At 46.9% G+C, this 23196-nt stretch overlaps 1 long non-coding RNA gene across 1 annotated transcript in view; it reads left to right on the forward strand.

The window, feature by feature from the left end:
• Positions 1-23196, forward strand: part of LOC117980394 (uncharacterized) — a 427289-nt gene that overhangs the window by 63715 nt on the left and 340378 nt on the right. The window contains exon 7 of the long non-coding RNA XR_010112228.1: positions 2099-2229. This is a non-coding gene — a long non-coding RNA (uncharacterized LOC117980394). The remainder of the gene's footprint in view (positions 1-2098; positions 2230-23196) is intronic.

Here is a 23196-nt window from a genome sequence, read left to right on the forward strand (position 1 = left end):
AGTGGGGGATGAGGAACTTGGTCAGATATTGAGGGTGGGGGAATGACTCAGCTGAATTATTTGCTAAAGGCAGGCCACATGACGAAGAGGATCTAGAGGAGCCTGTCTAAAGTTTGGTCAAGGAGAGAGTCTTTGTTGGTGCTGTGAAGCAAATGAAGCAGCTGTGGGATAGTGAGGCTACAGAGTGACAGGTTAGGCCCTTTTTTTGTTTTTGAGATGGGCGTCTTCTTCTGTTGCCTGAGCTGTGGTGCAATGGCTTGATCATAGCTCACTGCAGCCTCGAACTCCTGGGCCCAAGCAATCCTCCTGCTTCAGCCTCCTTACTAGCAGGGACAACAGGCACCTGTCATTGTGTTTGGCTCATAGGGGTGCTTTTAAAATTTAATTTAGTTTTATTTTTGAGGTGAAGCGTTCACTGTGTAGCGACACGGTCTCGGCCCACTGCAATCTCCGTCTCCCAGGTTCAATCAATTCTCCTGCCTCAGCATTCTGAGTAGCTGGGATTACAGCCGTCCTCCACCACGCCTCACTAATTTTTGTATTTTTAGTAGAGACAGGGTTTCACCATGTTGGCCAGGCTGGTCTTGAACTCCTGACCTCAAGTGATCCACCCGCCTTGGCCTCCCAAAGTGTTGGGATTACAGGCGTGAGCCACCGCACCCGGCCTGCAGTGCTTTTTAATACTCAGTGTTAGCAAGGTCTTTAGGGCTGAAATCTGGATCATGTGTCAGAGCCAGACTTTCAAATGACCCCCCTGGAGGGTGTGTTCTGGGTAAAGGAAACAGCCTGTACAAAGGCCCTGAGGGGTGTGTTCAGTGTGTTTGAGCAACAGTGAGGAGGAGGGGGTTTGTAGGGGAAGAGTGATAGGAAATAAGGTTGAAGAGGGTGGGGTGAGAGTAGATCACGCAGGCCTTATAGGATGTGATAAAAAGGGATGAGAAAGAAAGCTGGGAGGAAGGATAATTTGGATTTAGGGTAAGGGACAGCGTTGCTCATCTACAGGACCACAAGGGGTTCTGTGCTGCAGGGGCATAAGAAGGAGCATGTGCCATGTGGGGAAAGCAGGGAAGCAGGGCAGAGGGACGTAGGAGAGGAAGATTAAGAGCCAAGGGGGAGGGGCAGGCAGGCAGGTCCTTTTCCATCTTTTCAGTCAGGGTTTCTCAATCATTTTAATGAGAGCCTCAGCCCTTGCGTAAAAATCAAGCAATAAAGGGAGGAATGCCTCTCTGTTTAACTTGAAGGAGAGCTACAGAAGATGGAAAAGAGGGTTAGTTGAAATAAAGTTGGAGCTGATCTCGCTTGGCTGGCTGCCCTTTCTATAAATATCGCCCTCCCAGTCCTGGAAATGCAGCAGTTAGGGTCCTTGTGAGCTACTGAGGAACATCCTTCCTGTTCAAATGCCCAGGACTTGGCTGCCTGTGCACTTCCATATGCAAAGTGCCTAGAAGCTGGGGAGAGGGAGAGTGCAGGGTCAAAAGTGGGGAATTCTGAGCCAACTCCTTTTATCCCCTGGGGGTGGCCTCACTTCCTCTGGGGGCACTGACAGCTCTCTGGCCTGTCTTCAGCTTAGAAATCTGCAAAAGTCATTGGCCAGGCTCAGGAGAACTAATCCTTTGTGCCAGAGGTATGGTGGTATGGTGGGGAGCTAGCTCCTCGCTGGTGCTGAGCCCTGCTGCCCCTGGGGTTTTACTGGGAGAGAGGGAGAGGGTGGAGGGGCTAGTGTAATTCGGCAATTTGTGAGTTAAAAAGCAGATGAGAACCCACAGAGTAACGAGACATTCTTCTCTTTGCATGCAAGATTCTGCTGAATGTTGGAAGAGGAAGGAATATTTTTCTTGCTTTTCAGACATGACATCCTGTGAGGGGAAGATTTGGAACAGATGGGGGCCAGGGGAGCCTCACTGTATTTGCTTGTTTCACCACCACCTCCTCCCTCCCACAACCAGAAATGTCTTTTTCTTCCCCCCTAGTGAAGTTAATGTAAAGGCAGGTAGGGGGGATGTTCTGTAGATTAGGAAAGTAAGTTATCAGGGGTCAGGGAAAAATAATCCATTAGGTTTCCAGAAAGAATCCACTTTTCATTGCAGTCTCCTTCTAGGTCCAAAGATAGACAACTAACTCAAAATTGTATCTTCGCTTTAATCACTGCTCTGGTGATATTTGCATTAATGAAAGAGAAAAGAAAGCATCCCCAACAGATGGAAAAGGCGGCTCTCTGACTAGTGAAAGGTAAGGAATTTTTCTGAAATCTTGGGTGCACAATGTGGGAAAAACAAAATTGGTAATGTCTCATGGGATCAGCGCAGGCATCTGCACAGTTTTCACTCCGACTTCTGTCTGTCAGATTGACTGCATTAGAGAAGACCGTAAATGTGGTGATGGAAGTGGGCTGTGACACACTTGACTGGCTGTAGCAGTGTTCCTGGTAGAGCCACATTCCCAGCACAGCTGTGGGTAGCTGGGCAGCTGGTATGATGTTAGCCCCCAAATCACAGCCGATTCTTTCTGCTGTCAAATGTACAGCCCCTGAGCCCCCTTCCCCTGAACCTGGAAGGGGGTTCTGCTGGTGAAGTCAGATGGCCTTGTTAGCCAGGGTGGGCCAGTCTAACAACTGCCTGTTGCATCTTGTCTGTTCCCCAAAGACAGCTTAGCTTGATGTGATGTGAAAAGGATGGGGCAGAAGGAGAAGGGGACAGATTCTGTGCTTTCCTTCTGTCGTTCTTTTTTGGCTGGTGGGAGCCTGTGTTGTTTTTCTCTTCCTTCATAGGAGGGGATTTTGAGTTCTGGGGTCTGGCTGAGGAGACACGTGCCAGAGTGTCTGGCCCTTTTGGGTCAGGCTGCCTGACTCTGGCACACAGTTCTGGAAGGATGTCCTGGAGAGCTGGTTTACTGAGGCAACAGCTGCAAGCTAACTAGGGAAAGAGAAGAGGAAAGTACTAGGTTGCTGTGTGCTCAGGATCCCCAGTTGAGATATGGAGAATTATGTCTGGGGAACAAAACCTAACAGGCTGTCCTCATCACATGAGATATGTTCCCAGGCTGGAGTGCAGTGGCGTGATCTTGGCTCACTGCAGCCTCTACTTCCTGGGCTCAGGAGATCCTCCCACCTCAGCCTCCCAAGTAACTGGGACTACAGGCACGTGGCACACCCCATGCTTGGTTCTTTCTTTCCTTTCTTTTCCTTCTTTTCCTCCCTTCCCTCCCTTCCCTTTCCTTCCCTTTCTTTCCCTTTCCTTCCCTTCCCTTTCCTTCTCTCCTTCCTTCCTTCCTTCCTTCCTTCCTTCCTTCCTTCCTTCCTTCCTTCCTTCCTTCCTTCCTTCCCCAGGCTGGAGGCTGGAGTGCAGTGGCACAATCTTGGCTCACCGCTGAGATCAAGCAGTTCTCCTGCCTCAGCCCCCTGAATAGCTGGGACTACAGTTGTGCACCACCGTGCTTGGCTGATTTCTTTTTGGTATTTTTAGAGATGGGGTTTCACTATGTTGGCCAGGCTGGTCTCAGAACACCTGACCTCAAGTGATCCACCCACCTTGGCCTCCCAAAGTGCTGGGATTACAGGTGTGAGCCACTACGACCGGCTGTCTGGCTTTTTTTTTTTTTTTTCTGTATTTTTACTAAAAATGGAAGGGGTGGGGTTTGCCATGTTGCCCAGGCAGGTCTCGAACTCCTGGGCTCAAGTGATCCACCTGCCTCAGCCTACCAAAGTGCTAGGATTGCAGGCGTGGGTCACTGCACTCGGCCAAGGAAAGATATAGTTGAAAAATCACTTGCTGGCCAAGCACGGTGGCTCATGCCTGTAATCCCTGTACTTTGGGAGACTCAGGCAAGTGGATCACCCGAGGTTGGGAGTTTGAGACCAGCCTGACCAAAATGGTGAAACCTTTCCTCTACTAAAAATAGAAAATTAGCTGGGCATGGTGGCAGGCGCCTGTAACCCCAGCTACTTAGGAGGCTGAGGCAGGAGAATCGCTTAAACCCGGGAGGCAGAGGTTGCAGTGAGCTGAGATTGCACCATTGCACTCCAGCCTGGGCAACAAGAGTAAAACTCCATCTCAAAAAAAAAAAAAAAAAAAGGTCTCTTGCTAACAGAGTAATGTGGCCTGTGTGCCTAGCTAGGATGAGATTTCCCATCTTGATTCTTTACTCTTCTAACAACTAGACAATGTAAACTTGATACATTTAGTGGGAGCTCTAGGCTCTCCCTCTCTTCTCTGTTGTTACAGTTCCCATAGGCATGTTATCTGCCCATTGGAAAGGACGATGGAAAAACAAAAAACCTATCCTGGACCCTGCAGTTAGGACTTCAGGGGACACATGAGTGAATATAAATAATACAGGTCCGCCCCATAGAACCCAAATGTAAATATAAGAACATTTAACTCGTAGTGGACTTTCTAGGGTCAGGCAAGGATATAAGCAACAGACATAATTAGTTAATTCAAGAAATATTAATTGAACCCTCACTATTTGCTAGTCCCCATGGATACAGTGAAGAATGGACAGACACAGCCCCACCTTTCTGGACCTGTGGTCTTGTGCTGTGTATGCAGACTCGTAGACAGGCTTTTGCGATACACTCTGTGAGAGGTGCTGAGATACAGGACATAAGAAGAGTTGTGGGCTTTTATGGAGTGGGGGGAATCAGGAAGACCTGCCTGGAGGAAGTGATGTTGAAGTTAATCCACGAATAAGCAGAGTTGACATTGAATGTTTATGCTTAGTTGACCTGCTACAGGCATTTGGTCCTGGTATAATTTTTATTTGCACCATCTTTTACTCTGAAAAGTGCCTGGTTTGGATGGTGAGCTCTTTGGTGCCCTAACTATGTGCCAGGCATTGCTCCAGGAGCCCCATCATAAGAATAGCCCTGGCTCATAGTGAGTGAGTAAAACTGAGCTGTTTGCCAGTCACATGATTTATGTCATTCAGTCCTGAGCTGGGCCCTATTTTATTAGTTAGGGATGCTTTGGGCTGCAAATAAGGGGAACCTCTGTGAACAGCAGCTTTAATCAGACTGGTGTTTATTTTATTTTATTTTATTTTTTGAGGTGGAGTCTCACTTTGTCCCCCAGGCTGGAGTGCAGTGGCGTGATCTTGGCTTGCTGAAACCTCCGCCTCCCAGGTTCAAGCGATTCTCCTGCCTCAGCCTCCCAAGTAGCTGGGACTACAGGTGCATGTCACCATGCCCAGCTAATTTTTGTATGTTTAGTAGAGACAGGGTTTTACTCTGTTGGCCAAGATGGTCTCGATCTCTTTTTTTTTTTTTTTTTTGAGACGGAGTTTTGCTTTTGTTGCCCAGGCTGGAGTGCAATGGCATGATCTCGGCTCACCGCACCCTCCACCTCCACCTCCCCCTCCCAGGTTCAAGTGATTCTCCTGCCTCAGCCTTCCCAAATAGCTGGCATTATAGGCATGTGCCACCAAGCTCCGCTAATTTTGCATTTTTAGTAGAGATGGGGTTTCTCTGTGTGGATCAGGCTGGTCTCGAACTCCTGACCGCAGGTGATCCGCCCACCTTGGCCTCCCAAAGTGCTGGGATTACAGGCGTGAGCCACCGCGCCTGGCCAAAGGACTGCTGCCTCCTTGTCAGGGAATCGAACCCCAGTCTCCCGCATGACAGGCGGGGATACTCACCACTATACTAATGAGGGACGACAGTCTTGATGTCGTGATCTGCCCGCTTCGGCCTCCCGAAGTGCTGGGATTGCAGGCGTGAGCCACCACAGCCAGCCTCCAAATTACCTTTTTAAACAAGCTTTTCCTTATAAAATGTTCACAGTTATCTATTAAAAGTAAAAGGCAAAATACAAGTTAATGTTAATGTTTTGATCAAAATTATTTCAAAACTAAGGAAATAACATTTTGAAAATTTAATCTTAGTTTTACTTCAATGAGATATTTAATACCTGAAATTCCAGTGCTTAATGTCCATTTAATTTCCAAAGAAAAGAATTGGCGTTGGCTGGTGCAGTGGCTCATACCTGTGATCCTAGCATTTTGGGAGGCAGAGGCAGGCAGATTGCTTGAGCTAGGAGATCAGCCTGGGCAACATGGTGAAACCCTGACTCTAACAAAAATACAAAACTTAATCGGGCATGGTGGTGAGCACCTGTAGTCGCAGCTACTTGGGAGGCTGAGGTGGGAGGATCACATGAGTCCCGCAAAAAAAAAAAAAAAAAAAAAAAAATTGGTATTATTGGTATTATGCATCCTTCAAGTTTTATTTTATAAATATATTTCCCATATCTATGTGAGATAATGTATCTGCATTTATGATACATATGTATGCAATGTGATATAATTTTGCAAAATATCCCTCTGCCACCATGTGCAACTGGTGCTAATTTAGTAGCACTGATTTGTGAGTCCTCTGGAACCATGAATAGGAACAGAACCAAAAAAATGGATATTCAGTTCTCCTGAATATCCTATTCATGCTCCTATTCATTTTGCAAGAATGTATTGCATTTGTGCTGAGAGGAAGGATTTGACAAGCTAATTTGTCTTTTCTTTTCCCTAAGTGCTCTACCACTCCAATCCTTCCCACACTCCACTGCAGCATTCTGGTGTTGGCAGTGGCATAATCCACAAACCTTCTTATTTAGACACAGTTACCTTTTGTTTTGAGGGGACAGGGGAAGAGGTGTGAAGTGTTTCTCTGGGGCCTGACTGGTGTTAGGTGTTACTTGTGCTAGGTGTTACTTGTGACAACATCATGCCGTGTGACCCTCGATGACAGAGGTGCCCATGTGTTGTTTAACTTTTACGCATGTGTTTGAAATAGGTGGGACCCTGAAGCACAGGGCCCAGGGCAGGGGCCTCTCTTGTCTGGTTCTAAGGGCAGTACTCTTGTTTTCCAGAAACCCTCAGTAGGCTTCCTTTTACATTTCATTAGATAGAATTAATCACTGCCAGAAAGAAGGTAAATTTCTGTAACTTCCTTCTGCCAATCATGAGTCATTCCCTGGAATGAGCACATGGTCTCTGGACAAAATTGGGGTTCTGTTAGTGAGGAAGAAGAAATGGCTGGACAGTCAACCAGTGATATCTTCACAATTATTATTCCCATTTTTTTGAAGGGGAAATTGAAGCTTAGAATGGTCAAGGTTGTACACCTGGAAGTGGTGGAACTGTGGTTTGAACCAAGGAAAGTTGGCTAAGGAATCTATCTTAACCACTCTACTTGCTGTTTCCCATGGCTGAGGAGCAGGAGTTAGCTGTATTGGAGTTTGAGAAAATCCCAGGCAGAGGAAATAGCATGTGCTGCAGCCCAGAGAAGCAAGGGGTGGCATGGTCTCACTGCAGATTGAGAGATGCCGAGTGACTCAAGTCTGTTGTGTCAGGGGAGTGCTGGGGGATGAGGCTGGAGAGGGTGTGCAGCTGGGGCTGCTGAGTGGAGATGGGAGGGGACAAGATTGGGAATGGCATGGGCTGGAAGACTGTTGAAAGATTTTACTAGGGAAGAGATCCAGGTAACCTGAAATAGGAGAGGCAGAAGGGAAGGCATGCAATCAAGAGAGATTTAGAAAGCAAAATTGGGATTTGATGATATGAAGGTGGAGGAGAATTACCTGAGTTTATGGCTTGGAAATGGGTTACCATTCAGAAACAGGAGGCAGTGTTACCAGTGGAAGGTCTTGACCATGAGTTGTCCAGGTTCGTGGCATTTTGAACAAAGAATTGGACAACACACACAAAGCAATGAAAGAATGAAGCAATGAAAGCACAGATTTATTGAAATGCAAGTACACTCCACAGAGTGGGAGTGGGCTAGAGCAAGCCCTGGTTACAGAATTTTCTGGGGTTTAAATACTCTCTAGAGGTTTCCCATTGGTTACTTGGCTACAACCTATGTCAATGAAGGCTTGGTCCATGACCAGTCTGTTTGGTTGTGGGAGGTGACCAATTAGAGGCTGAAGTGAATTTACAGAGTTACAACCTATGCAAATGAAGACTTGGCCAGGGACCAGTCTGATTGGTTGTGGGAGGGGACCAATCAGAGGTGCTTTCCATTTTTCATTTGCAATGCAGAAAGGGGGTGGGGTTGCAAAAGGAGTAGCCTCTGATCCTTTTGTTACTTGGGCGTAGAGAGGTAAGATTTTCCTTTTGATTCAGTTCTAGGAAGTCAGCACAAATCAGCCTTAGGTTCCCTACCTTCAGACCCTATTCTCCTGCCTTAACAGTACCAGGTGAGGGCATAGGGGAGAAGGAGTCCACTTTTTATTTTTTGAGTCTCATTTTGGACATGTTGAGTTCAAGGACATAGAATGGAGCTGTCGTGTAAACATTAGAGTCTGAAACTCAGGAGAGACATCTGGACTAGAGAGAAATGTGGGCTGCTTCAACACGTAGAACCCCTGGGTTCCATGGTGGGTGAGAGTGTGTAACACATGAAAAGAGAGTCTAGGACAGAGCTGTGTTTAAGGAAAGGAGGCCCACAGAGGAAACCGAGAAGACATGCCTCACATAGAAGAAGCCAGGAGAATTTGGTGATACCAACGCTGAGGAAAGGGAGTTTTAAGCAGGAAAGAAAGATAAGGCCTGAGAAGTACCACAAAGGTCATTGATGATGACAGCAAGAGTGTGACAGCCAGATAACAGAAAGTTGATGGGAATGTAGCTCCTTCATTCAAGATATTAAATATGAAGGGAAGGGTATGTGAGGATCCAGGAAAGCTTTTTTTTTTTAAAAAACAAAACAAAACAAAACAAAAACCATGCAGGAAGATTGGAGCATGTTAAATTGCTTCTGAGAGGTAGACTTCTGGTAGAACAGAAGTTGAAGATAGAGACGAGGTGGGTAGTGGAAAGTGTGAGGACCTGAGAAGGTGGGGAAGAGTATGGGATCCTGACTCAGATAGAAAGAGGACTCCCATTGGAACAGGTAGAGTAGAGACCAGGAGAATGGGTGGGACTGGGACATTGAGGAACTTCCTTTTAGATGGTTTGTTTCCTATATAAAGTAGCTGCAAGAGAGGGAGTGGTGGGTCAGATGTTTAGGGAAGTTGAATTGCAATTGTCTCCTGTAAGGACAGGAGAGCTGAATGGGGAGCAGGGCTGGCTTCATGAGTGGGCAGCTTGAGCAGTCGCACGGGTCCCTGCACTTAAAAGGGCTTCTTGCTTTGTATAATGCTCTGGCATCACTGTCTTGAAATTGTTAATTATTTTTGAACACAGGCCCCCTCGTTTTCATATTTGTTTTGAGTGTAAGTGTGTCCCATGCAATATCTAGGACAAACTGAGATTAACAGTTACTCACAGCCGGGCACGGTAGCTCACGCCTGTAATCCCAGCACTTTGGGAGGCCGAGGCGGGTGGATCCCCTGAGGTCAGGAGTTTGAGACCAGCCTGGCCAACATAGCGAAACCCCATCTCTACTAAAAATACAAAAAAATAGCTGGGCGTGGTGGCGGGCGCCTGTAATCCCAGCTACTCAGGAGGCTGAGGCAGGAGAATCGCTTGAACCCAGGACACAGAGGCTGCAGTGAGCTGAAATCATGCCATTGCACTTCAGCCTGGGCAACAAGAGCAAAACTCAGTTTCAAACAAACAAACCAATTACTCTTTATCTGAAATTCCAATTCGGTATCCTGTATTTTATCTGGCAACCGTAACTGGGCACTACAAATTATGTAGCTGGTGCTGCTGGGGAGACAGGAGAATTGCAAAGTGGTGTCACAGGCTCTGGGGAGGTTTCCTCTGTGAGTGGGGAAGTGATGGGCGTAGAGACTGGACTTGTGGCTCTAAGTTGTGGGGCTGTGGAATGGTCTCCAGCAGGGCCAGCCACCTGAATGTCTAGACAGTGCAGGAAAGGCAGGTGGCTTAGAATATCTGGGTTGTCTCCAGATATCTCACTTGGGTGAGACCGAAAGCCCTTACCTTGGTTGGTGAGGCCCTGCCGTCCCTCTCAGCCTTGCATACAGCAGCCTGCTGCTCTGCTGGCTCTTCTGCAAACACCCTTTGCTCCTTTAGTCTCAGGGCCTCTGCTCTGGCGGTTCTCTCCTCCTGGAATGTTCTTCCTGTAGTATCCCCAAGGCTCATGCCCCTTGTTCCCCCTGGGCCCCTGAGAGGCCTTCCCTGATTACTTTATTACTTCCTGCTCCATCTTTCTTTATGTCACTTCCCACCTCCTGACGTATTATATATGTGTATTTTCTGTCTCTTTCCATTAAAATGAAAGTACTGTGAGAATGAGAGGTTGGTCTTGCTCACTGATATAACTCCTGTTCCTGGACATGCAGGGGAAACTGAGATATTTGTTGAACTGATATGTAAAATAATGATACATGGGCCAGGCAAAGTGGCTCACACCTATAACCACCACTTTGGGAGGCCGAGGTAGGTGGATCACCTGAGGTCAGGAGTTCAAGACCAGCCTGGGCAACATGGTGAAACCCCATCGCTACTAAAAATACAAAAATTAGCCAGGGGTGGTGGTGGGTGCCTGTAATCCCAGATACTTGGGAGGCTAAAGCAGAGAATTGCTTGAACCCAGAAGACGGAGGTTGCAGTGAGCTGAGATCGCGCCACTGGACTCCAGCCTGGGCAACAGAGCGAGACTCTGTCTCAAAAAAAAAAATTAGTTGGGCATGGTGATGTGTGCCTGTAGAACCAGCTACTCGGGAGGATTGCTGGAGCCCAGGAGTTGGAGGCTGCAGTGAGCTATGATTGTGCCACTGCACTCCAGCCTGGGTGACAGACTGAGACTCTGCCTCTTAGAAAATTAAAAAAAAAAAACAAAAAACAACAACAACAAAAAAATTATCATCTAGATTTTGGTAGGAGTATTTGGGCATTTCTAGTGAATGTTAGCTAATAACTCACTTTGCCTGGGTGACAGAGTAACCCAGCCCTGTGGTGTCACTCATGCTTACCACTGCCAATGAATGTCTGTGCCAAAAATCAGATTTGATCTTAAAGCAGGAGAGATTTGTTTAGGTGGAAATCTGTTTCTGGTTTCCTTTCCATTATCGCTCATTCCGTCTGGGAAGATAACACCTTTTCCTGTGGAGTTGGATGGGGCTGACCTTTGCCCTGTGTCCTTAAGAGTAGGCAGGTGGTCTGAGTCAGTTGAATCCTTCCTGGTACTTCTCTGCCAGAGTTGTTGGCGAAGATGGTCTATTTCTGCTGGACCTGGTAGGATGTGAGTGTGAGGCTGTTGATTAATATCCTGCTCACTAAGTGGAGAAAGGGAAGGGAGAGCTGATGTTTGAGGCCTTAGATCCAGCCACTCCCTAGTGACATGAGCTAATGAATTCTTTTTTTTTTTTTTTTTAACTTATGCCAGATTGACTTTAGTTTCTGTCACTCACAGCTGAGCAAGCTCTGACCCATACATGTTATGTTGCTCAGGCTGGAATGCAGTGGCTATTCATAGACATGATCAGATCATAGTGCACTGCAGCCTTGAGCTCCAGGGCTCAAGCAATCCTCTTGTCTCAGCCTCTCAAGTAGCTGGGACTATAGGCACACGTCACTGCACCCAGCCCACACAATTTCGATTGAAAAATTACAACAACTTGACCTGTGAGATAATAGTAGAAGATTAGACAGTTAACTGAATTAATGAGTTGTGAGAGGAGCTTCTCCTGATTTCCCTGTTTCTTTTTATTATGGGAGTGGGAGCAGGGGCAGAGGGTAGAGATGGGGATGAATGAAGGAGACTAAAGTGAGCCCACAGGCGTGGCCTTCGCCAGATGGCGGTGGGGATGCTGAGGCCCCAGTTCCCTCCCAGCTGTGGCTCGCTGGCAATGGCTGAGGAGCCTGGGGTCGGCAGGCAGCTGGATTGGAGAGAGCTCTCCACTGTCAGCCAGCTCCGGGCTCCTGTCCTGTTTCTGTGTGTGCCTTGGGGCACATCTTCAATTTCCTGAGCCCTTGCTTTCCATTTCCTAAAGCGGGAGCGCTGACAGTGCCCTGCCGACCTCCGAGTTTGTGAGAGAGCCTCCCAGGAGCTGATGAGAATCTCTGAAACCATCGTGAGAACCATCAGGACTCTATAGCTGTAAGGTGGTTTGTCTCTCTCATTTGATTGAAGGCTGGACTAGACAAGTGCTAGGAAGACCCTCAGGACTTGGGCTGGGATCTGACCTTCATGAATTGCAGACTATAGACCTTAGGTAAAAAGTGGGCAAGAGGAGGCCGGGCGCGGTGGCTCACGCCTGTAATCCCAGCACTTTGGGAGGCGAGGCGGGCGGATCACGAGGTCAGGAGATGAAGACCATCCTGGCTAACGCAGTGAAACCCCGTCTCTACTAAAAATACAAAAAATTAGCCAAGCATGGTGGCGGGCGCCTGTAGTCCCAGCTACTCCGGAGGCTGAGGCAGGAGAATGGCGTGAACCCGGGAGGCGGAGCTTGCAGTGAGCTGAGATCACACCACTGCACTCCAGCCTGGGCGACAGAGCGAGACCCTGTCTCTAAAAAAAAAAAAAAAAAAGTGGGCAAGAGGAAGCCTAAAATGTATGGCCCATGGCCTGAAAGTTCTTAGGGGTCATGGATGAGGATGTGAAAGGAGTTTGCTGGGCAGGGCAGTCTCTGGCCTGGGGCAGGTTTCTGGCTGGAGTAGTTAATTCAGTGCGTTTTACTTGTTAGAAAGACAGAAAGATACTTTTTCCCCCCTTTCTTTTAAAAAGTAATAGGGTTTTCTGAATACAAAAGAGTCACATATCTATTTAAGAATGTTGGGCTGGGCACCGTGGCTCACGCATATAATCCCAGCACTTTGGGAGGCAGAGGTGGGTAGATCTCCCAGGAGTTCCAGACCAGCCCAGGCAACATGGCGAAACCCCCTCTCTACAGCAAATACAGAAATTCGCTGTGCATGGTGGCACACGCCTGTAGTCCCAGCTACTCGGGAGGCTAAGACCAGAAGATGACTTGAGCCCAGGAGGTCAAGGCTGCAGTGAGCTGTGTTCACGCCACTGCACTCCAGCCTGCGTGACAGAGCGAGACCCTGTCTCAAACAAACAAAAAAAAGAACTTTGAAAATAAAAAGACGTGTAAGGAAATCAGAACCTCTCATGATTATCCAACTCCCATAAATAACACTGGTAATATTTTTGTCTATCTCCTGGTATTTACTTCATTGTGCCTATGTGTCATGTATATGAGAGATGGCTTACAAAATTTGATATGTACAGCCTCAGAATCTGTTTTGTACATAACATAAACATCTTCCTGTATCTTTAGATTTTTCTTACAGCCTGATGTTTAATTGTTATGTAACAGTTTTAACTGTTCTGCCATATATAACATATTCCTTTTATTGGATAGAAGCCTTTCCAATTTTTTAGCATTATAAAATCATATTGTGGTTAAATCTTTACAGATAAATCTTTGTGCATGTGGAATTACGGGGTCGAATGGGATGTCCATGTAAGAATTTTTGTATGCTCTAATTGACCTAAAGAAATGCTAATTTGCCTTCCTATTGTTGTGTGAGGGGGCATCATGATTCTCTGAATCCTGGCCCTTGCTGGGTATTATTGGATTTTTAGGACTTCGCCAAATGCTAGATGGGAGAAGCTTTGCTTTTTTTAATTTTTTTTTTATACAGGTCTTGCTCTGTCGCCTAGGCTGGAGGGAAGTGGTACAATAATAGCTCACTGCAGCTTTGAACTCCTGAGCTCAAGCTATCCTCCTGCCTCAGCCTCCTGAGTAGCTGGGACTACAGGCATGCCACTATGTCTGGCTAAATTTTTATTTTTGTAGAGACGGGGCCTCACTATGTTGCCCAGGCTGGTTTCGAACTTCTGGTCTTGAGCAATCCTCCCACTTTGGCTTTCCAAAGTGTCGGCATTACAGGTGTGAGGCACCATGCCTGGCCTTGTTTTTATTTTATTATGCCTTTTTTTCTGGTTCCCAGTAAGGTCATTTTTTTCCCCATATAATTAATAGCTATTTTTATGTTGTGAATTGCTTTACGTATCCTTTATTCATTTTCCTATTGGGGTGCTTGTATTTTTCTTACTGATTTATGCAGACTCTGTAATAAAAATATTAACCCTTTGTGGGGATCAATACATTTTTTAATAGTGTGATGAAATATTTTAATAATGGATCAAAGCAGAAGGCTTGATTCCAGGGGAAAAATTTTTTAAGCTACCCGCCTCTTTCCCTACACATAAATCCAGAGATAAGTAGTATCTTAGTACTTAAACATGTCTTAAAGCATGGACAGGCTCCCTTCCTTCCTTCCTTCCTTCCTTCCTTCCTTCCTTCCTTCCTTCCTTCCTTCCTCTCTTCTTCTCTCCCCTCCTTTCTGTCCTCATTTCTCTCCTCCTTTCTCTTTCTCTCCTTCTTCCTCTTTCTCTCCTCTCTTTCTTTCTTTCTCCCTCTCTTTCTCTCTCTTCCTCTGTCTTTTTCTCTCTTTCTTTTTCTGTCTCTCTCCCTCTCTCTTTCTCTCTCTCTCTCTATTTTTTTTATTTTTTATTTTTTTGATGGAGTCTCGCTCTGTCTCCCAGGCTGGAGTGCAGTAGCACGATCTCCGCTCACTGCAACCTCCATCTCCCAGCTTCAAGCTATTCTCCTGCCTCAGCCTCCCGAGTAGCTGGGATTACAGGCGTGTGCCACCACGCCTGACTAATTTGTGTATTTTTAGTAGAGATGGGGTTTTGTCACATTAGCCAGGCTGGCCTCAAACTCCTGACCTCAGGTGATCCGCCTGCATCGGCCTCCCAAAGTGTTGGGATTACAGGCGTGAGCCACTGTGCCTGGCCATTACCTTTGTTTCATGGGTGAGTTAGTCTGGCAACTAGACTAGGGCAACCCACCCACCCCACCCCTAGAGCTGGTGACAGGCACAGCTGAGCTTGAACTTGGGCTTCACACGTGTGTTTACACGCACCACTTGTCATTGCCTGTGACTTTCCTGTCCCTGCTCCTCCTCTTTCAAACACTCCCTGGAGCCATTTAGTGCCTAGATGATGCGTGTTTTTATACCAGCCACTCTACTCGAAAGCACAATCTGTTTGAAAGCTGTGTTACAGGTTTTTCCAGAACTTCCAGTTTTTAAGAATCTCTTCCCCTTGCTGCAGCTTCCTTTGTACCATGCAGCCACTGGCTCCAAAGGGACCTTCTACCAGGGAATTTGATTGCTTGGATAGAGCCCTTCTGTCGACCACTGACCTCAGGGCTAGCTCCCCAAAATGTCGCCTTCTCTACGCTCGTTTCTGCAAAGTAGCAACAGGTCAGTTAGGATGTGGATTTTCTTGCTCTCTCAAAGGTTCTTTTATTTAAATATGTTCATACATTTTTCTCCTACCACTCTCTTTCCTGAAAGAATGAAGTTAGAGGATTAGGTTGCTAAATTTAGCTCTTGCTGACGCACTGGCCTCTCACTAGCAGTTTCCTCGTGTCTCAGTGTTTCTTTAAGCCTCGCTTTTTTGCTGGTAGACGCACACCATCACATCCTACATAATATTTAGCTCTGAGGCGTTTCCAGATGGGAAGTGCGTTTCTGTATTTTCATAGCCGTGTTCTCTACGTGAATGGACTGGCGTGAAGCTGGGGGCTGACGGCTGGCAGGGCAGGTAGGGAGGCTGGCAGCGGCCTGAGAGAGGTGAAGATCCCCAGGGTGGTGGTGGGGAAAGCAATGCAGTCCTTGTCAGATGTTTGCTTGCTGTGAGGAGAGGGAGATGGCTATGAGAGGAGATCTGGGGATGGCAGTTGACTGGGATATGAATGGAGCATTTTCAGGCAGGGGAGGCCCTCCTACTTGAAGCAAGCCTGAGTGTTGTTAAAGAAAAAAATTATTCTGGCACTTGTAAAAATGGTAAGGAAGACTTTACTCAGGAGTCTTGCAACAGGGTTATTGCAATAGGGGAGAGAGATGGGGCTCAACTCTAAATGCAGCAAGACACTTGAGGATTAACAGCTAAGAAACAGAGAAGAGGGGGTCAGTGGATGGAAAGTTACTAAGAGGAGACATCAAGGGAACGGGATTCTCGCTAAACAGACCTAAAAGGACTCTTGCTAAGGGCAGGCCAAGGACTTACACACCCAAGGTAGGGGATGAAGCGCTTTATCAGGCATCAAGGGTAGGGGACTCCCTAAACTGAATTTGCAGGATTCTTGCTAAGACTGGGCTCTGCAGGCCTGGCAAGGACAGGAGGGACACAGAAGGCCAACGTTCAGAAGAAGGCTCAGAAGAGCCTAACTAAAGTTTGGTCAAAGAAAGGGTTTTTGTCAGTGCTTCCTCTCGTTCAAGGAAAGAAAAATTCTTCTTTTCTCTGAATAATATAGGTCAATTTTTTGTTCGGTCGCCTTTTGTTCATTAAGGACCAGCTTGAATGTCTGTTGGGGCCTGGCAGTAGAGGATACTTGATGGACAACCATCAGGCATTTAAACGAGGGAGATTCATGGTCTGCTGTGGTGATGGGTCCTTTGAAGTTTATGTCAAGTCACCCAGCTTGCAAGCCTAGTTTAGATCTTGGGGGGAAGATCAGCTATAAGACAGCCTGGAGTTGCAATGAGGATTTGGGCAGTCAGCCTTTAGCTCTCAGTGACGTCAGGAGGGTGGGAGAAAACGTAAAAAGTAGAAAAATTGAGAAGTTGGTAAGAACGGATGAAATGTGCAGAATGGCAAATCCAGTCCAATTCACAGTAGGTAACAAAGTAAACAGTAAAATGTAATTTATCAAGAGGTGAAAAAAGCTCAAAGGCAATGAACGGGACTAGAATTCGATAATCTGCAAGGATGTGCTATAGTTTTCTATTGAAATACAAACAAGCACTGGTCCCTGGATGGGCGTGTTGAAATGTCAGCATGGAGGGTGGCCTGGTGTTAGACAGGTCTCGGTTCAAATCCCATCACCTTACCGGAGATGCTGGGCAGATTGGCTGCTCTCCTAGTGTCTGTTTCTTTAGCTGTGAGACATAATGAAAGCTAACATTTATTATTTCTCATGTGCCAGGCACTGCCATAAGCATTTCACATGCTTTACCTCGTTTAATCCTCACAACTTAGTGAAGCAGGTTAATCATCATCTCCATTTCGCAGAAGAGTAAACTGAGGCTTTAATATATCCTATAATGTGTCCACAGATGTTGCTAACCTGCAAGTAGAGATTGAAGCTCATGTACTTAAAATGAGTTTGGCACTTTTCAGGTACCTGATAAATGTAAAACATTTTTTTCCTCCAAAGTATATGTGGGAAAACTGAAGCTATAGAGTGTGCCTGAGCCCAGCCAGATTCAGTAGGCGGGGCTCTCCCCCAAAGAGGGAAAATCCTGAGACACTCATCAGTGGAGGGATGGAGCCTACTGTGAGGGTCCTGGCAGAGCCCCTGCGTTTTGTCCTCTGGGGGCAGCTCTCCTAGGAGTTGGAGAGAGGCTTTGACCCAGCCTTTGCTGGCCACTGGGCAGGACCTAGCTGGGAGCAAGTGCCAGGGCCAGCAGAGGCTTGTCCAGAGATGGCTCTCGCTGGCTGTGCTGTGTTTGCTGTGTGCCTGGTAGGCACGCATCTCAGTTATTCTCACATCTCTGCAGTAGGTATCCTTCACCTTCCCATGCAGATGGAATTGAAGCTCCAAGAGGGTAACCAACCGCCCAGACACATTTGAAGTAGTGAGGCAGGGATTTGAGCCCAGGTCTGGTCCCTGAGCCCATGCTCTCTGTTCTGCTGTGCACCCTGGGTGATCAGGGAAGCAGACCCAAGCTAGGGAAGAAGTCATGTGGGCAGGGCTGAGGCACTGGAACAGACTGGGTAACGCAGGACCTTGGGAATCTGACACACTGGGGTTCAAATCCTGGCTCTGCCGCTTCTTAGCTCTGTGAGCTTGGAAGTGACTTAATTTCTCTGATCCTTGGGTCCCCATCTATAAAAGAGGAGAGCCATAACTACCCAGAGAGTGTAAGGATGACATGAGAATGTATATAGAGCCTTGGCATTGGCCCTGGGGTGTGATGAGCATTCAGTAAATGCTGGCTGCTGTGGGCACATGGGAATTGCTGGGCACTTTCTCATCCACTTGATCTCCTTGGCTCTTAGGGAAGGCAGACGCTGGACGGCAGGTCTCTCAGACACAGGAGAGACCCTTAGCTTTATTTATCCACCCTGGGATGTATCCCTGGGAGCTGTGTATCAAAATTATAGCCACTGAAGGTTGGAAGGACAAAGGGGAGGCTAGGCCTGGATATAGCATCTTTACAGTGGTGCAACTTCCCTCTTGCTGGTGATGTCCAAAGAGAAAGGCCAGCACAGCGGCTCAGATGGGCGTAGCGGGACTGCCTGGAGGAGCCTATGCAGTGGGCTTGGGCAGGGTCCAGAGTTACTGGTGGCGGGGGTGGATGCTGTCAGTGTCTCCCCCAGACTCCACTGAACCTTTTATATCAGGTGCCCTAGAGTAGCACCTGTTTACCTAGACCTGCCTTCCAGAGACACTGTCTCCCCACCTTGTGAGCTCCTGGCTGCCATGACCTCCGCACTTGCCCTGAGAGGCTGTGAGGATGAAATGCTGATGTACATGAAGCTCTTAGCCTAATACTTCACATTCAGCGAGCGCCCACCTTCTGACTGTGGCCATTAATTTGTGGATTCAAGTAATGTTTTAGGTTGAGAGGTCATAGTTATGAAGAAAACAGTCCCCACCCTCATGGAGGTCACACTCTAGTAGGGAAGATGGATGAGAAACATGTAAGCAAGTAGATTTGATTGTAATATTGGAGTGAAGAACAGTAAAGCAGGGAGAGGGAACAAAGACATCGTTGGTGTGGCTGGGAAGGAAGGCTTTTATTGGGAGATAACAAGTGAGCAGAGACCCTGGGGATACGGAGGTGCCAATCATGAGAATGTTGGGGGAGGCCAGGTGCGGTGGCTCATGCCTGTAATCCCAGCACTTTGGGAGGCCGAGGCGGGTGGATCACTTGAGGTCAGGAGTTCGAGACCAGCCTGGCCAACATGGTGAAACCCTGTTTCTACTAAAAATACAAAAATTAGCCAGGTGTGGTGGTATGCCTGTAATCCCAGCTACTGGGGAGACTGAGGCAGGAGAATCACTTGAACCCAGGAGGCAGAGGCTGCAGTGAGCGGATATCATACCACTGCACTCCAGCCTGGGCGACAGAGCAGGACTCTATCTAGACAGACAGACAGGTAGGTAGATAGAATTAATGTTGGGGAGCATCCCAGCAGAGCCTCCAGGTGGGACTGAATCTGGTACAACAAGACAGAGAGGAGGGATAACTAGGAAATGAAGCCAGGGTGGAGGCTACCAGGTCACATAGGACCTTATTGTTTTCAACAATCATTATTTCTAGATGTCGCTGGGCAGGATCAGCTGTTCCTTCTCTTGTGCTATTCTGCGTAGTATGCACACAGCCATTGTAGCAAGTCACCCTTTGTTAGGACTGTGTATTTTACCACCACACTGGGAGCTCTGGAGGCCAGGGACTATGGCTGTTTTGCATATACCCAGCACCTAGCATGGGAACTGTTTATCGAAATTATAGCCACTGAAGGTTGGAAGGACGAGGGGGCGACCAGGCCTGGGTATGGTATCCTTAGAGTGGTCCAACTTCCCTCTTCCTGGTGATGTCCAAAGAGGAAGGAGCATGGAGTCTGTGCTTCACACATTTAAAGATAATGAATCTTAGTGGCAATGGATGCTGTCTATTGGGGGTTTCTGTGTGCTATCCACAGCAGTTAGCATTTTATATTTCATTGTCTCATTGAATCAATACAATAGGCTTGGCCCCAAAGTGTCATCTCCATTTTACGGATGAAGAAATAAGCTCTAGAGGCCGTCCCATGCCCCAAGCACACACACCTAGGAACTTGCTGAGCTGAGATTTGAAGCCAGGACTCTAAGGACCACACTTTCAACTCTGACCAAGCTGGAAGGTCGACTGCGTCCGGCAGGGGCTTGGCCCAGGCCTGCCCTTCCAAGGGCTGTGGTGTTTACTGCCCAGGGTTTTGGCATCCTTCGGCCTTCTTGGTCCCTCAGGGGTCACCTTGCACCCCAGCCTTCCCTGTAGTATCCTACGGAGCCTGAGGGGCTGTCCCTCAGACTTCCTCACAGCTTTGTAATCCACAAATGGAAAAGTGGCACTTAAAATGAATTTATTCAGGTGGGAGCTGTGTAAGACATGAAAATAAGGCTTTTGAGCTCCTCCACATAAACTTGAGTGTAAATGAAAAGCTTTTTATTTGGTTTCTGAGCCAGACTTTGAGAAGCCAGTGGTCCGTGCGGTCTGGAAGCGCATGTTATGGGCGCTGGGTCGGAACAGGGGCCACTTTGAATGGCAAGGAGGGAGAATCGCTCCAGCGAAGCTGGAACGGCCAAGAAGCTGGGATGTCAATAAACACAGGCAGGACACAGAAAGCCTTTTCCGAAGAGATGGAAGGCGGGGAAGCGAAGGAAAGGCAGTGCCTCACTCCCGGTGCATTTGAGAAGGAAAATGCTTGAGGTAACCCGTGTTGGCAGCTTTTATAGCTTCCTCCCGATAATGTGCTGGGCAGACCCTGAACAGGCTCGTGTTTTATTTTTGTGTAACGAAGCCGAGTGGACCAGGGGCAGCTCTCCAGCGATGGCTGGCCTGGGGCTGTGCTCACGGAGGGAGGCAGGGCTACCTGAGACCTGGGGCAGGGGGCAGCCTCCTGCCTGCTGGGGCAAACCGCGGGGAAGGCGGGGACCAGGATTTCTGACTTCCTCTGGATGATGTTTGGTTTGTCACAATCCTTAGACGTAAGGCCCCTTTATGGCCAGTGCCAGTGAGGGAGGTGGCAGGCAGCCGTGGGAAGGCAACTGCTCTGAGAAGGAGGGCACAGGTCCACGCTGTCTAAATGTTACTGGTTGTGAACTACACAGGAACCTTAGCGTGGGGAACCCACAGAAAGGTCTTTGTGCCCTTTGCTGCCTTTTGCCAAGGTACTTTCTATGACTAGATTTACCTTGCATTTATATTCTCTTCTCTTTGGTAATATGTACATATGTGTGTGAGGTATATTTGGACCTGGGATTATGTGTGTGGTTAAAAATATACATCAGTACGTTAGTGACCTGCATGGGCGCATTAAGCAATGTATTTTGAGAGCCATGGGCTGGAAGGAAACACCCAACTAGCTACTTTGAGACACTAGCAAAGCCCAAAGTAATTCTGTTAGATGAGCGTATGAGCTACTGTTTTATATGTTTGTTACAGATTTTTTCTTCCTGTTTTCTCCTGGATATTATGTGAAAACAATATATGTATTTAAACAAAATTTTAAATTTCAATCTTAAGAATTTCAGGGTTGGTTGGTTTGTTTGCTTTGAGATGGAGTCTCATTCTGTCACCCAGGCTGGAGTGCAGTGGTGCGATCTCGGCTCACTGCAACCTTTGCCTTCCAGGTTCAAGTGATTCTCCTGCCTCAGCCTCCCAAGTAGCTGGGACTACAGGCGCGCTCCATCACGCCCAACTAATTTTTTGTATTTTTAGTAGAGATGGGGTTTCACTGTGTTAGCCAGGCTGGTCTTGATCTCCTGACCTCGTGATCCGCCTGCCTTGGCCTCCCAAAGTGCTGGAATTACAGTCGTGAGCCACCGCACCCAGCAAATTTCAGGGTTTTTTTAAACCCATGTTTATTTTGAAAAATTGAAAATATCAGGAAAAATAAGAAGATAAAAGTCTTCTGCAATGCTATCATTCAAATAATTGCTGCTGTTCTTTAGGTATTTGTATGCTCTTTCAGACATGTTCCTAATGAGTATATATTAATGTAAAATAAAATATCAATGGCGAACATTTGAGTGTTACCATTTGCCAGCATTTTGCATGTAGGGACTCACTTCATCCTCAACAATTCAATGATTGGTTTTATTATTAAACTCATTGTACAGATGAGAAAGCTGAAGCCCAGAATGATTACCTTTCTTAAGATCACATAGGTAAGTAGCCAAGCCAGGATTTGAACACAGGCAGTCTGGTTCCAGAGCCTGTGCTCTTAAGGCACTTGCTATACTAACTTGCAAAAGCATTCGGAGAATACTATCCATACCAATTTGTAACCCGTTGTTTTTCCCACTCAAAATATTATGAACTCCCTTCCATGCCAATAACCTTATATCTAGAACATCATTTAAAATGGCTCCGTTGTGAAGCATACATCCCCAAAATGGAATGCTGCAATGCTGTTTCCCTTTGTGGCTGTTTTGGGTAATAATAACAATTAAACTTAAAAATAGCAAATATTGAGGTTCTGTGTCTGGTGCTGTCCTAAGACCTGTTTACATCTCATCTAATTTAATCCTTGTAATAACTCAGGCTTCTTACAGGGGAAGAAGTTAGGGAAGAACAGGAAGAAATTTGCCATGACATCTTCCTTACATAAAACCTCAAGGTTAGATTTTTGACATCATCTTCAAATAAAATTATATATGTAATAATATTTTTGTGTATTTGTTAATTTTTTTAAACTTCTTATTTGGAAATAATTTGACTCACAGGAAGGTGCAAAAATAGTACAGAGAATTCCTGTGTTCCCTTCACCCAGCTTCCCCCAATGATATCTTAAATAACTAGTATGCATCAAAACCAGGAAATCGACATTAGCGTTTCCTGTTAGCTCAGGTTGTATATTTGTTACTAATTTTTTTTTTTTTTTTTTGAGATGGAGTTTCACTCTTATTGCCCAGGCTGGAGTGCAATGGTGCTATCTCAGCTCACTGCAACCTCCGCCTCCCCGGTTCAAGCAATTCTCCTTCCTCAGCCTCCCAAGTAGCTGGGATTATAGGCACCCGCCAACACGCCTGGCTGATTTTTTGTATTTTTAGTAGAGATGGGGGTTTTCATCATGTTGGTCAGGCTGGTCTCGAACTCCTGACCTCAGGAGATCTGCCTGCCTTGGTCATCCAAAGTGCTGAGATTACAGGTGTGAGCCACCACGCCTGGCCTAAAATTTTTCTTTTAACACTTAAAATACGTCACACTATGATAATCTAACTTTTCTATTCTTTGTTGTGAAGTATACAGGAGCCTCTAAGTGGAAGTGGCTCAGGGCTCTCTCCTGGCCTTTGAGAGGTTAACACTATTATTTGCTCCATTCAACCAGCAAGGGATTGGAGGTCTAGGGAGGTTGTCACTTGCACAGGGTCACACAGCTGTAGTAAACTTCTGAGTTTGGACTTAGCCCCTCTGCTTCTAAAATCCCCTCTCTGAACCTCATACTCTCCAGCATCTCTTCTAGTTTTTTGCTGTTCTTTGCTACTCAGGCTGAGGCCC

The sequence above is a fragment of the Pan paniscus genome, chromosome 4, assembly GCF_029289425.2.
Source record: "Pan paniscus chromosome 4, NHGRI_mPanPan1-v2.0_pri, whole genome shotgun sequence".
Lineage (NCBI taxonomy): Eukaryota > Metazoa > Chordata > Mammalia > Primates > Hominidae > Pan > Pan paniscus.